This window comes from Capsicum annuum, chromosome 6 (assembly GCF_002878395.1).
Source record: "Capsicum annuum cultivar UCD-10X-F1 chromosome 6, UCD10Xv1.1, whole genome shotgun sequence".
Taxonomy (NCBI): domain Eukaryota; kingdom Viridiplantae; phylum Streptophyta; class Magnoliopsida; order Solanales; family Solanaceae; genus Capsicum; species Capsicum annuum.
The window spans coordinates 60,534,769-60,546,479 of record NC_061116.1 but is presented as its reverse complement, the minus strand read 5'-3'; positions in this window follow the sequence as shown (position 1 = coordinate 60,546,479).

Sequence of the window (11,711 nt, the reverse complement as noted above, 5' to 3'; positions counted from 1 at the left end):
ATTTCTTAAAGAAGCTAATAGCTTCTTCAGCAATGTCTTTTTGATTTTCCATCCACTCTTTCTCATCAATCTGAATTCTTGTTATTTTTAGTCTACTTCTTCTTCCTTTCATAATAGCATAAAAAACTTGGTGTTTCTTTCCCTATCTTTAAACTATTCCAACCCGGCCTTCTGCCTTCAGAAATCCTCTTCTTTCTTTAATTGTAAGTTTAATTTTGTCTGTTCTTTAAACAATATCTATCTATTATTGCCTAATAGAATTTCCTCAAACCATTTCTCTCTGACTCTAATAATCTACTCCAATGTTGTAATTTCTTGGAAGATATTACCAAAATATTCCTTACTCCATTTTGTCAAAGCAACTTTCACCCTTGTAACTTGTGATGAAACATAATAAAAGGATTACCCATTACTTTAGTTTCTTAATTTTCCTTAATTACCTCATAACATGCTTTCTCTTCCATCCAAATATTCAAAAACCTTAATGGTTTATGATTAGTTTCCTCCACTGTGCTGAAATAAATCTTTAAATGAGTGTGATCAGAACCACTTCTAAACAGATGCTCCACTTCAAGGATTGGAAAAAGATCCTGTAGTTTATCATTATCAATCACTCTATCCAATCTTCTGAATATAAACTTTTCATATGTCTTTCTATTCCACCAGGTATATTTACAACCTTTGAAACCTGGATCCTCCATTCCACATAGATTAATACAATGCTTGAAGTCTTCTGTCTCAACCACTATGACTGGTAATCCACCTAATTTCTCCTTTTCACTTACAATTACATTGAAATCTCCCCCTATCATCCAAGGTTCGTGCAATGTCTGAGCCATTTCTATAAGTGAATCCCATAAACAGAACCTCTCCTATTAAGTGTATTTAGCATATACTAGAGTAACCTCAACTGTAATGCCTATTTCCTGACTGACCAATTGAATGGTCAGTTGTTTCTCTTCGTCTTTTATTATAACATAGTGAATAAAATCTTTAGTGAAAACCCATATTTTTCCAGAGTAGTTTGCAATTGCATTCTTCATGCTTAATTTCCTTCTGTATTCATCAATAGTGTTATTTTCTTGGAACGGCTCTATTAAGCCTATGAATAAGAAGTGGTACTTTTTTTTGTAGAGTAATAAGTCTAGTAAATACTTTTTGAGTATTTACTGATCTGATATTCCAGATTAGAGCATTCATTTATACTTATTTTTAACTGAATTCCTTATCTACATTGAGGAGTTTTTCCTTTGTCTTTCTTCTTCTCTATCTACCTTAGAGATAAATTACCTTCTACTCCCATCTTCTCAATGGGTTTGGTCAAGTATCCTTCATCTAAGTTTATAGTTTCTATATTACTGTACTCTGTCTGATACTTCACCTGGATTGCTAAAGGTAATATGTTTTCAAATACCTTAGTTGCTTCTTCAGGATTTTAATGATGTACTATCGCCAACTGTGTCATTTCATCCCATTCTACTCTTGCTTCCATTCCATCTAAATGTTTTATATCTATTATGTTTTCATTCTACACTTGATTCATTGGCACTATAGTGTTTACTTGTTGACTAAATTCTCTTCTTTCCTTTTTATCTGATGCTTGATTCTTTCTTTTCTCCATGTTTGCATGTTTCCCCCTATCTCTTTGTTTGAATCAATTCTTACAAAACTATTAGTTACTCAGTCTTTAGTACTTTCTATGGGTATCTACTGCTGAACTGGAATCTTATCTTTCTCATGCTCCTTGTCATATTCTTAATTCTCTTTACTTGTTAAATCTTTAAACATATTAGACACTGGAACTTCTTTCTATACTTCGGCTTACACTTTCCCTACTATATGGCCATATTTATCTTTCTTATATCTACTTCTTTTGGTAAGCCATTGTTGTTTGTAAGTATTTCCCCTTTCTGTATATTATCTTGTCCTTGTTGGTCATTGCCTCATTCTATTTGTTGCCTCACTTGTCTCCTCTGCTCCAACCTTTTTTTCTGCATGTAACTATGGATGTTTATTCCAACATATGTTATCATCATATCCCTATAGACTGCATTCCTTACAGTATTTTGGCATGCAATCATACTGTATTTGAATCTATTTTGAATTGTAACCCCTTTATCATCTTTCTCATCAATTATTACTCTTTGAGGCAATTCTACTATCATATCAAGTTCCACCTTTACACGTGCACAACTTGTCCTTGTCTGATTCTTTGTTGCTAAATAAACCATTAATCTTACTGAAGATATTGAGAAAATTGCCTCCTTTGCAAAGAAATTAGGTGGCAAATCAGGTAATGAAATCCATGCAACTCCAATTATTGTTTCCACATCCAGCTCAAACCAAGGATCCCACTTAAGGGTACGTATCTTCTAAAACCTATCCTTAGCTTTTATGTAATATGCAGACGTTGATAATATCTTTACATAGTCCTTCAATATTTCCAATATAATAAGAACATGTCTTGAATCCAATACTCTTATATTACAATCTCCTTTAATTCCATATTGATTAGGAATTGATTTTTGCAACTACATGATATCCGATTTTCCATAGTAGAATTTGCTAATAATTTCAAATTGTAAAATCACCTATATTATTAGACTTCTTATTTCTGATAACTTCCAGGTTATACTCGGTACTCCTTCAACTAATAATATTGGTTTCGATGGTACCTTAAGCTCTTTATCATAGCTATTCTTGGGCTTCAAAATATTTACATACGATTGTTTATCCCCTGCCTCTGTATTCGAACTACTCCCCTTTTCAATAATACTCAACTGTTTAGGGTTTTCCAGTGGGATTACCCTACCGGAAGAGGTGGCCATAGTGGTCAGCTAGAGAGAAAATTTTAAGGTTTAGGATTTTTGTTTCTTTTGCTGCAAATATGCACTTTTTTAAGAATTGCTCTATTCTACATAATATTTTTGCGAGTGTTAACATAAATATTGGCTAGCTTACTGGTGATTTATAGTAGGCGCCATCATGACCTAAGAAATTAGATTATGACATTATGGGTGAGACTAGGTTGTTGGGTCCTGACTTGGTTCACCAAGCCCTGGAAAAGGCGAAGGTAATTGGTGGAAGACTTAAGACTGCTCAAAGTTTCCAAAAGTCTTATCTGAATGTGAGATGAAGAGAGTTGAAATTTGAGGTAAGTAATTCGGTATTCTTGAAGGTCTCTCCTATGAAGGGAGTCATGAGATTTGGAAAGAAGGGGAAACTCAGTTCCTGTTATATTGGCCCATACCAAATTGTATGGAGAATTGGGAATGTTGCTTATGAGTTAGAGTTACCTGAGAGTTTGGCTTTGACTCATTATATTTTCTATGTGTCCATGCTTAACAAGTGTATGGCTAACCCTTTTTTGATAGAACCTATAGAGGATGTTGGTGTTGTGGATTCGTTATTTTATAAGAAAGTCCCATTGAGATATTGGATAGGTAAGTTCGTAGTTTGAGGACAAAGGATAGAGTTTCAGTGAAGGTTCTTTGGGGGAACCAAAAGGTAGACGAAACTATATAAGAGGCTGAAGAAGATATGAAAGCCAAGTACCCTTTCTTGTTCCACGTGTTGGATGAAAGTGCTCAAGGTATGAGTTTCATTTCCCTCACGACGCATTTCGAATTTGTCATTTGATTCTAGTGCATTCTTGTTATTCTCGTGCAAATAGTGTCCTAACATCTCATTCGGGGACGAATGATCTTAAGGGGAGAATAATGTAAGATCCTGTAAAATTTAGATTATTTTATTTTTTACCGTCCCGTGTGTCTAGTGTTAACTTTTGACTTGTATTATGATAAAGGAAATTAAATGGGTGTTTTGGGAAAGTTCCAAAATTTTTTAAAGAGGTTCGTGGTCATTTTGGGACCCTAGGTAGTAAGCCTCCACAATAGTGGCATGCCATGCCACTTACCTTCCACGATAATAGCATGGCACGGAGGCTAATCTCCGCGATAGCGGCATGCCACGTTGTTATTTATTTTTCATTCAGTTTTTGTCTTTTTTCACTTGGGGTGAGGAGCTTTTGGTTATTTTAAACACTAGATGACCCCCTATTTCTCAAGTTTTAAAGATCAAAACACTACTATTCTCATCTTTAACACCCAAACCAAGAAAGCTTAAGGTTTTTGCTAGAAATCACTACTTCGGGATCCAAACTCTGAATTCTCTTCAAATTCTTTTGTATTTAAGACATGTTTCTCTTTTCCTGACTTAAATTTTACATTGTGGCATCAATTTATTAAACATTCATTGAATTATGTTAATGGGTTTGAAATTGGGTTGAGAGTTTTTGGTTGTTATTCCTTGAACTACTTATTTTATATTTTAAATGGATTATTCATGCCTTAATTGATGATTTTGGGATTGAATTGGTGCATTGTGACTATTGTTGAAATAGGTGACATGGATTTCCCGAAACTGATGAAATTTTGGCTTGATAATGGCATTAACGTCAACCCACATTGTAAATTTGATTTTGGATATGGATATTTGTATAATTTAACTTGTCTTTTGAAAATATTGCATTGCATTAAAGAATAAATGGAATACGATGATTTTGAAATGCCCTTGGTGGCCTTTCTTTTTTATTTTAAATGAAACTTAGGAGTCTAATGGTTATATGTATTTGTTTGGCATAAATGGAATAGTTTACAAGCATATTGGTATGACGATACCATGTTGGTAAATGCCTTAATAAATAATTCTTAGGTTAATTGTTGGTTTATGTGTAAACTATTTTAAATTAGGCTTAAAGGAAATTGTGTAATTCATCCTGCAGGTGTTGTCCCAGGGAAAGTAACAGTGGAAACAATGTTTGCCTTCATTGGGGGTCTATATGGCTATGTATCTTGATACACATTATATTTTGAATGGCTATCTCCTTGGTGTATTTAGCCTATCCTCGGTTCTCTTGGTACGTGTGGCTAATAAGCATTGGGGCTTTTACGACAGGGGGAGTCGGACCCATATAGCCCGTGGGTGCCTTTAGGACTGAGCAAGCTACATAGTTCAGGCTAATGGTTTAAAATATAATGTAATTGGACCTTTGTCCCTATTCCGACATCCTATATATGTATGTATAAATGTTGTGCATGAGGTTTTGATTGGATTTTTCTAAGTCCACTATTTTATCCATTTTCCTCGAGATATATGCCAGTGCTCGCCCACTGACTATCCCTGGATGCTGCATCATTTCATGATATAGGTTCGATGGATTTTTTGTTGCTCCTATGCAGCGTTAGATGATTGAGAACGTCTGTTGGTATAATATGAAGTGGAGCGCCTCCATCTTTCGGAAGACCTAGCCATTTCATTAGTTTATTTATTGTGTTTGTACTTTTGGACTCTTTTGTCATAGTTGAGGGCATGTCCCGACTTAGTTAGTATTCCTAGTTTAGAGACTTTCATGGAGAGGATTGGGATGTCATTGATGTTTTATTTTGACTCTTTATATTTTATTTTGGAATTACTTATCTATCATTGGTGTGATTGGCTTCCGCTGTTTATATTTAAATGCTCTTGAGGTGGAACTAAGGCGGTCATCTCTGGCCCATGGTGGACTTGATATTACCCGTCATAGCCAGTTCCAGGTTCGAATAATGACAAAAACTTAGATAAAATTGTCTATTTCTATTTTTTTTCCATCTATTAATTAAGGTTGATCCAATTAATAATTCAGATGTATGTTTCATTAGCCATATTGTCTATTATTTATGGGATACATTGCAGTGGAAGAAAGAAGACATTTTATATTGAACTTCATAGTAGCAGGCGGAGACACAATAATAACTTGTTAAAAAAGTTTCATACTATATGATGACATACTAAAAGGCAGATATAGTTTTCTGTTTCTTCTGTTTTTTTCCTTCTATTAATTAAGGTTGATCCAATGAATAATTCATACGCGTGTTTTATGTGCTATATTCTCTTATGTTTCTGGGATACATACAAATTGGTAAAAATATCTCATACTATATGATTAGATACTATCATTATTGAGAATGTTATTTAGATATCATAATCATTTGTCAGTTGCAATGGAAGAAAAAAAATAGTTTGACAATTTTTGCAAATAACTAGTATAGATCCAAAGTATTTCCGTGATATAATATTTAATTTCATAATAGCAGATGGTGATACTATAGAAACTTGTTAAAAAGGTTTCATTCTATATGTAATACGATTAGATACTATCATCATTGAGGGATAAGGGGTAGATACAATTCTCTATTTCTACTTTTTTTCATCTATTAATTAATCTATTAGTTGAGGTTGGTCCAATTAATAATTCGGACGCATGTTTCATTAGCTATATTCTATGTTGTTCCATCTCGTCTTTATCTCAGAGAATTAAGGACAATTTCGTAGGCATCAAAGGTATTTTCAATGGTACATTTTGGGTTTTGTTAGAATAAACTTCTTATTCAACGTTACATCTCTTGAAGATTACCTATATGCAGATGATAATTGGTGCAATAGAGAAGCATATATGAGAAATTATAAAACATGTAAGGTACGAAAGAACAATGTTACCTCCCCGTCAACTAATATCACCATTTTTCAAGAACTATCTCCATTCTTAAACGGCTTCGTTGGCCTACTTCCGGTGACCAAGACTTCGATCATCCAGATACAATCCTTTGACTTCAAGGTGTTGATGCCCATAACTTTGGTGATAGCATCCATTGTAATAATCTTTCCGAAAATAAAAGATAGAACATTAAGAATGTAAATGTAAATTTCTGAGATTAGAAGAATTATACCAAAATATGTAAATCTTGTTGGTAGGTGCATAGATAAAGAAGCTTAATTATGAGCTATAAGAATTATAATATATTTTACTATCAGGACATATAGAATGATAAGGACGTATAATTTCATATTAGAGGTAAATTTATGAGATGAGAAGAATAACCTGAATATGTGAATCTTGTTGGTAGGTGGGTAGATAAAGAAGGTTAGTTCTGAGCAATAAAAACTATAATATGTTCAACTAACAGGACACATTAAGGTAATAACGGAATCGATGAAAAGTGAAATAATCTAATGTACACCTCAATCTAAGTAGGCTAATATACACTTTAAGCTAAATTAAATTAAGTAATTTAAGCTGGTATAGCAAGTAATATATTGTGTTATATAGGATAGAATGTAAAAATAACGACAAAAACTTAAAAATAAAATTGTTGAAACTATATTGAGATAAAAAAACGATGAACAATGGTAAACCAACTATGAACAATGGAAAACCACAACCGTTTATAACGATTAACAATTAAAAAAAACACAAGTGTTTATACAGAATGACAGAGTGTACAAACTAAACAGGAGACCAAATAGAAAAAACAAATCAAGTAGAACACAAATTTGGAAAAGACCAAATAAAACACAAATTTGGGGAAGGAAAAAATTGGGTGTTTTTTGGTGAAACCAAGTAGGAAAAAAAATAGGTTTTTTTTTGTTGTTGAAAGAAATCGAGTAGGAAACAAAAAAATGGGTGTTTTTTTTTTTTTGTGAAACAAATTAAGTAGGACACAAATTTGGAAAGAATTTAATGGCAGGAAAATTTTAATATATTTATTTTGAAAAAATTAATAGTAGAAAATAGGGTAAAAGATGATTTTGTCTAAAGCGGACTCTTTTAATGTCACTTTCTAAGAGACTTCATACTCTTAATATATTATAGATTATAGATATAGATATAGATTATACATAGATTATTGATTATAAATATAACTTATAGAGATAGATTATATATTATAGATTATAGATATATAGATATATATATAGATTATAGATTATAGATTATAGATATAGAGTCTTATTATAGATTATAGAGATAGATTGTTCTATCTCTAGTAGATTATAATCTATAGTAGATTATAATTTTGATTATAATCTATAGATTATAGATAATCTATAATCTATAATAACGTTGATAATTTTGGTAATCCCAACTCTCTTAAATTTTAGAAATTTTTAGTTTTCATATTATTTATTTATTACCAGTTATAACATTTACATTGTTCATATTCGAATATAATATAATTTAATGAAGTAACTGAGGTATCAAGGGTAATTTTCATAGATAGTCACTCATGTTTTGACAACTGCCTATCAATATCACTTTTGTTTCTTTTAGGATAAGAATATCATCCAACTATCTCTATTTTCCTCAAAAAATACTTAACTCTTTAAAAAAATTCTTCTCTCCTACTTGGCATGCCATATTGTTAAAATCGTATTTTCTTAATGATAAACCTGTTTAATTCTTCAAATTCATATATTCAAACCCATGTCTTATACACTACAAGAAAAATCTAAATTACATAAAAAAAAATTATGGAAAATTTGCAAAGGAATTTACTGGTAACCTAATTCTCTACAAGTTTTGCAACCAAACTAATTCGATGAAAAACCTAAAAAATTTTCTATCAAACTAAATTTGAAGGAGAAAATCTAAGTTTTTTTTTGTCAAACAAAATTTTATCAAAAAATCTTACAAATAATTATCACCTAAAAATTTTAATTCACATGTAGATCACCTGCAAAATTTTAAGCAAGATCTTTTGGATAAAAAAATGAATAAAAATGAATTCGTCTTGTGGATTTTCCCCAAGTAAATTAATAAAAGAATTAAATAAATCCGCAAATTTAACAGAGGAAAAAAACTTTAGAAAAAAAATTATTAATTTATATTTAGTTTTTCCATATTAATTTTTATTTCTATTATACTATATTTTTGTAACGGCTTAAAAATTTGATGAAATATATGAAATTTGTGATTTTATATGATTTGACTATGTTATCCCTCTTTGTAGTTGTATTATGGTATTTCTGGGGTGTGGGAGTAATTTACATATTTTTTGATGCATTTTGGTATCATTTTTGTGATATTGTGATTTTTGATAGCTTCGAGAGTCTTATTTTAACTTATGAGGATATATTTTGATCTGTGTGATGGAAGGCAGCACGGACTGCTCCATCAGCTTTGGAATATTGCTTTTAGGTTAGGTAGACCTTTGGTTCGGGTGTCAGTGCACCCGAGCTCATTTTGACCTATTAGTCAGAAAGTTGAAAAATTAAAAATATGGGTGTGGGACCCACATTTGATTGAAAAAATATCAAATGAAAAATCCGACTTCTCCAGCAGATCCAGAATATCAATTTTAGGGTGTTAGCATATTTGGTATGATTTTATGGCTTTTAAATTTCATTTCGACCCTCGGTTTGGAAAATTGTGATTTTAGGTTTCGGGAGTAAACTTTGTGAAAACAATATTTTTTTCAAAAATCTAACATCATCAACGCATCTATAACGTCTAATTTAGTATGGTTGCATTGTTTGTTTGTGTATATCAGGCTGCGAACGAATTTCGGACATCACATCAGAGTCCGGTTCAACTTAAGGAAAAAATTTGTACTAAATGTTGCAGAAAATCTGCAATAAATACAACTTTTTCACTATTTTTGGCCCATTTTATTCATTTTCATCTTGCCTCTTGAGGGTTATACCCTAAAATAGTGTGGAAGCGTAAAAATAAAGTTTGTGGGAGCTTGAGAAGTTAGATTAACATCTATTTCTTGATTTTATTAAGGATTTAAGGTAAGAATTCACCATTTTCTTAGTAATTTCTAATTAATTTTTCAAACCCCCAAAAAATCTTAGGGCTTGACTTTAAACCTCAATTTCAATTCTTTTCACTTGAATAATATTTTTATCTTATAATTACTAGTTTTTCATCAATTTACCCTTCAAAACAACTTCGATTCTTGATTTTAACTCAAATTTAAAGGATTTTACTCGGTCAGGCTCAAAAATAATTTTTCTTCGATTTGAACCTTGATTTTTACTCGATTTGACTTGGCTTTTCAGTTGTAGATTCCTAAAAATATGAAAAATATGATCTTGAGGTAAATTTTTAATTTTCTCCTTTTTTCAGAAATCCATTTCGGGAGGTCCGTTTTGACCTCAAACCAAAAGTAGTCAATATGGGTATCATTGGTTTTGTTTTGACATGTAGATTCCACATTTGATGTCTTAGTGGAGTTTATGATTATTCGTGAAAAGTAAAGTGCGGGTTCAAGTATAGAAGACCGGTTTTGACTTTTGAGGTAGGTTATGGCTTAACTCTTTCAAACTAGGTTGGGTAGTAAATAATGATACAAAATGCATTTTAAGGGTGGGAACTAATCATGAAAAATGGATATTTATGTGTTGTACCCGTGTGGGGACCTATATGTGATGTAATTATTGAAATTGAGTTATTATGTGATATGTGTGATCGTGTGGGGTCCTATTTGGTATTAATAGCCTTAAATACATGTAAATAATTATATTGTATTTTTAAGATGCTTAATATGGTACCATTGGTGTATTGTGATTATATTCATACTTTCTTTGGCATATGAGGCATGTGGATATTCGTGGATGAAACTGAAATAATGAGTGAATATTGTCTCACATGGTTGTGGAAATATATCATTGTGGTTGCTTGTGAAAACACTCATCGTGATTGATTGTGAGCATTACATCCTTATATCATACTCATTTATGAAACATTGGTACTACCGTGACAACATCTGAGAAACACAAGCAGCACCTTTTTAAAACCCTTCCTGAGGGATGTACCAGGGAGGAGATACTCTAATACCTTATAAAACCCTTTCCGAGGGATGTGCCAAAAAGGGGATATTAGATATGTGGATTGTATACGGGTTGACGAACCTCCCATGGGTCCTTCATTGGGAGCCTTGCCTTCGTAGGTGTATATGGGAATTTTGCGATGATCCTGGAGGTTGTACGATGACCTCGTGCATCATCATCATCATCATTATCATATACTTTGCACTTACATTATTGTGTTATGTTGTGTTGTATTACCATATTGACTTGCCATCTATGTATTTATCGTATCTTCTTTTACTTGTATTTGATGATCTTGTATATGCATGTTCCCCCTTATTTTTTTTATATGTTATATAATACGTACTTTAGTTCTATCTTGGTGTGATATTGCAATATATGTGAGATATATTAGAATTTTTAGTGCAAGCGGTGTAGGCTATCGTTATGGAATATTTTTTTATTCCAGGTGACGTGCCCTTAGTGTATATTTTGTATGCTTTATTTACTACATTTCTTGGTCAGCCTATGATACCTACTGAGTTCAAGTGGACCATAATCATGCCTACTGCACCCTTTCAGTGCAGGTCCTAGATTGAGTGCGCCTCAACTTGATTGAATCGAGCGATCATTGGAGTTTTCAAGGAAGCGGTTGGGCATTCATGCGTCCAAAGTTCCCCTCTATCATTCTATAGTAGTTATGTCTCTATTAGTATTTAGAGATAGATATTATTCCTTTGTTGTTATTTTTTTGATGTAATTGACTCTTGGATTGTATAGTAGTAGCCTTTATAGAGAGATTTGTTCTTTTCAATTTGAGAAATCATATGTGGGACGTGTTTGATCATTTGGATATGGGCTCCATGATAGTTGATAAGTATGAGGCACGCTTTCATACTCTGTCCAGGTATTTCTACGATAGTATTTCCACCAATTTTGAGAAGATTCTGAAGTTTGTGAAGGGTTTGGATGTCTCCCTTTAGTTGGGTACGTCTCAGATGGTTGTGCTTGGGGCTCCTCTTTAGGGTATTGTGGATCATGCTAAGATGACAGTGGGTATTATTAGTTCTTCCCCATGTCAT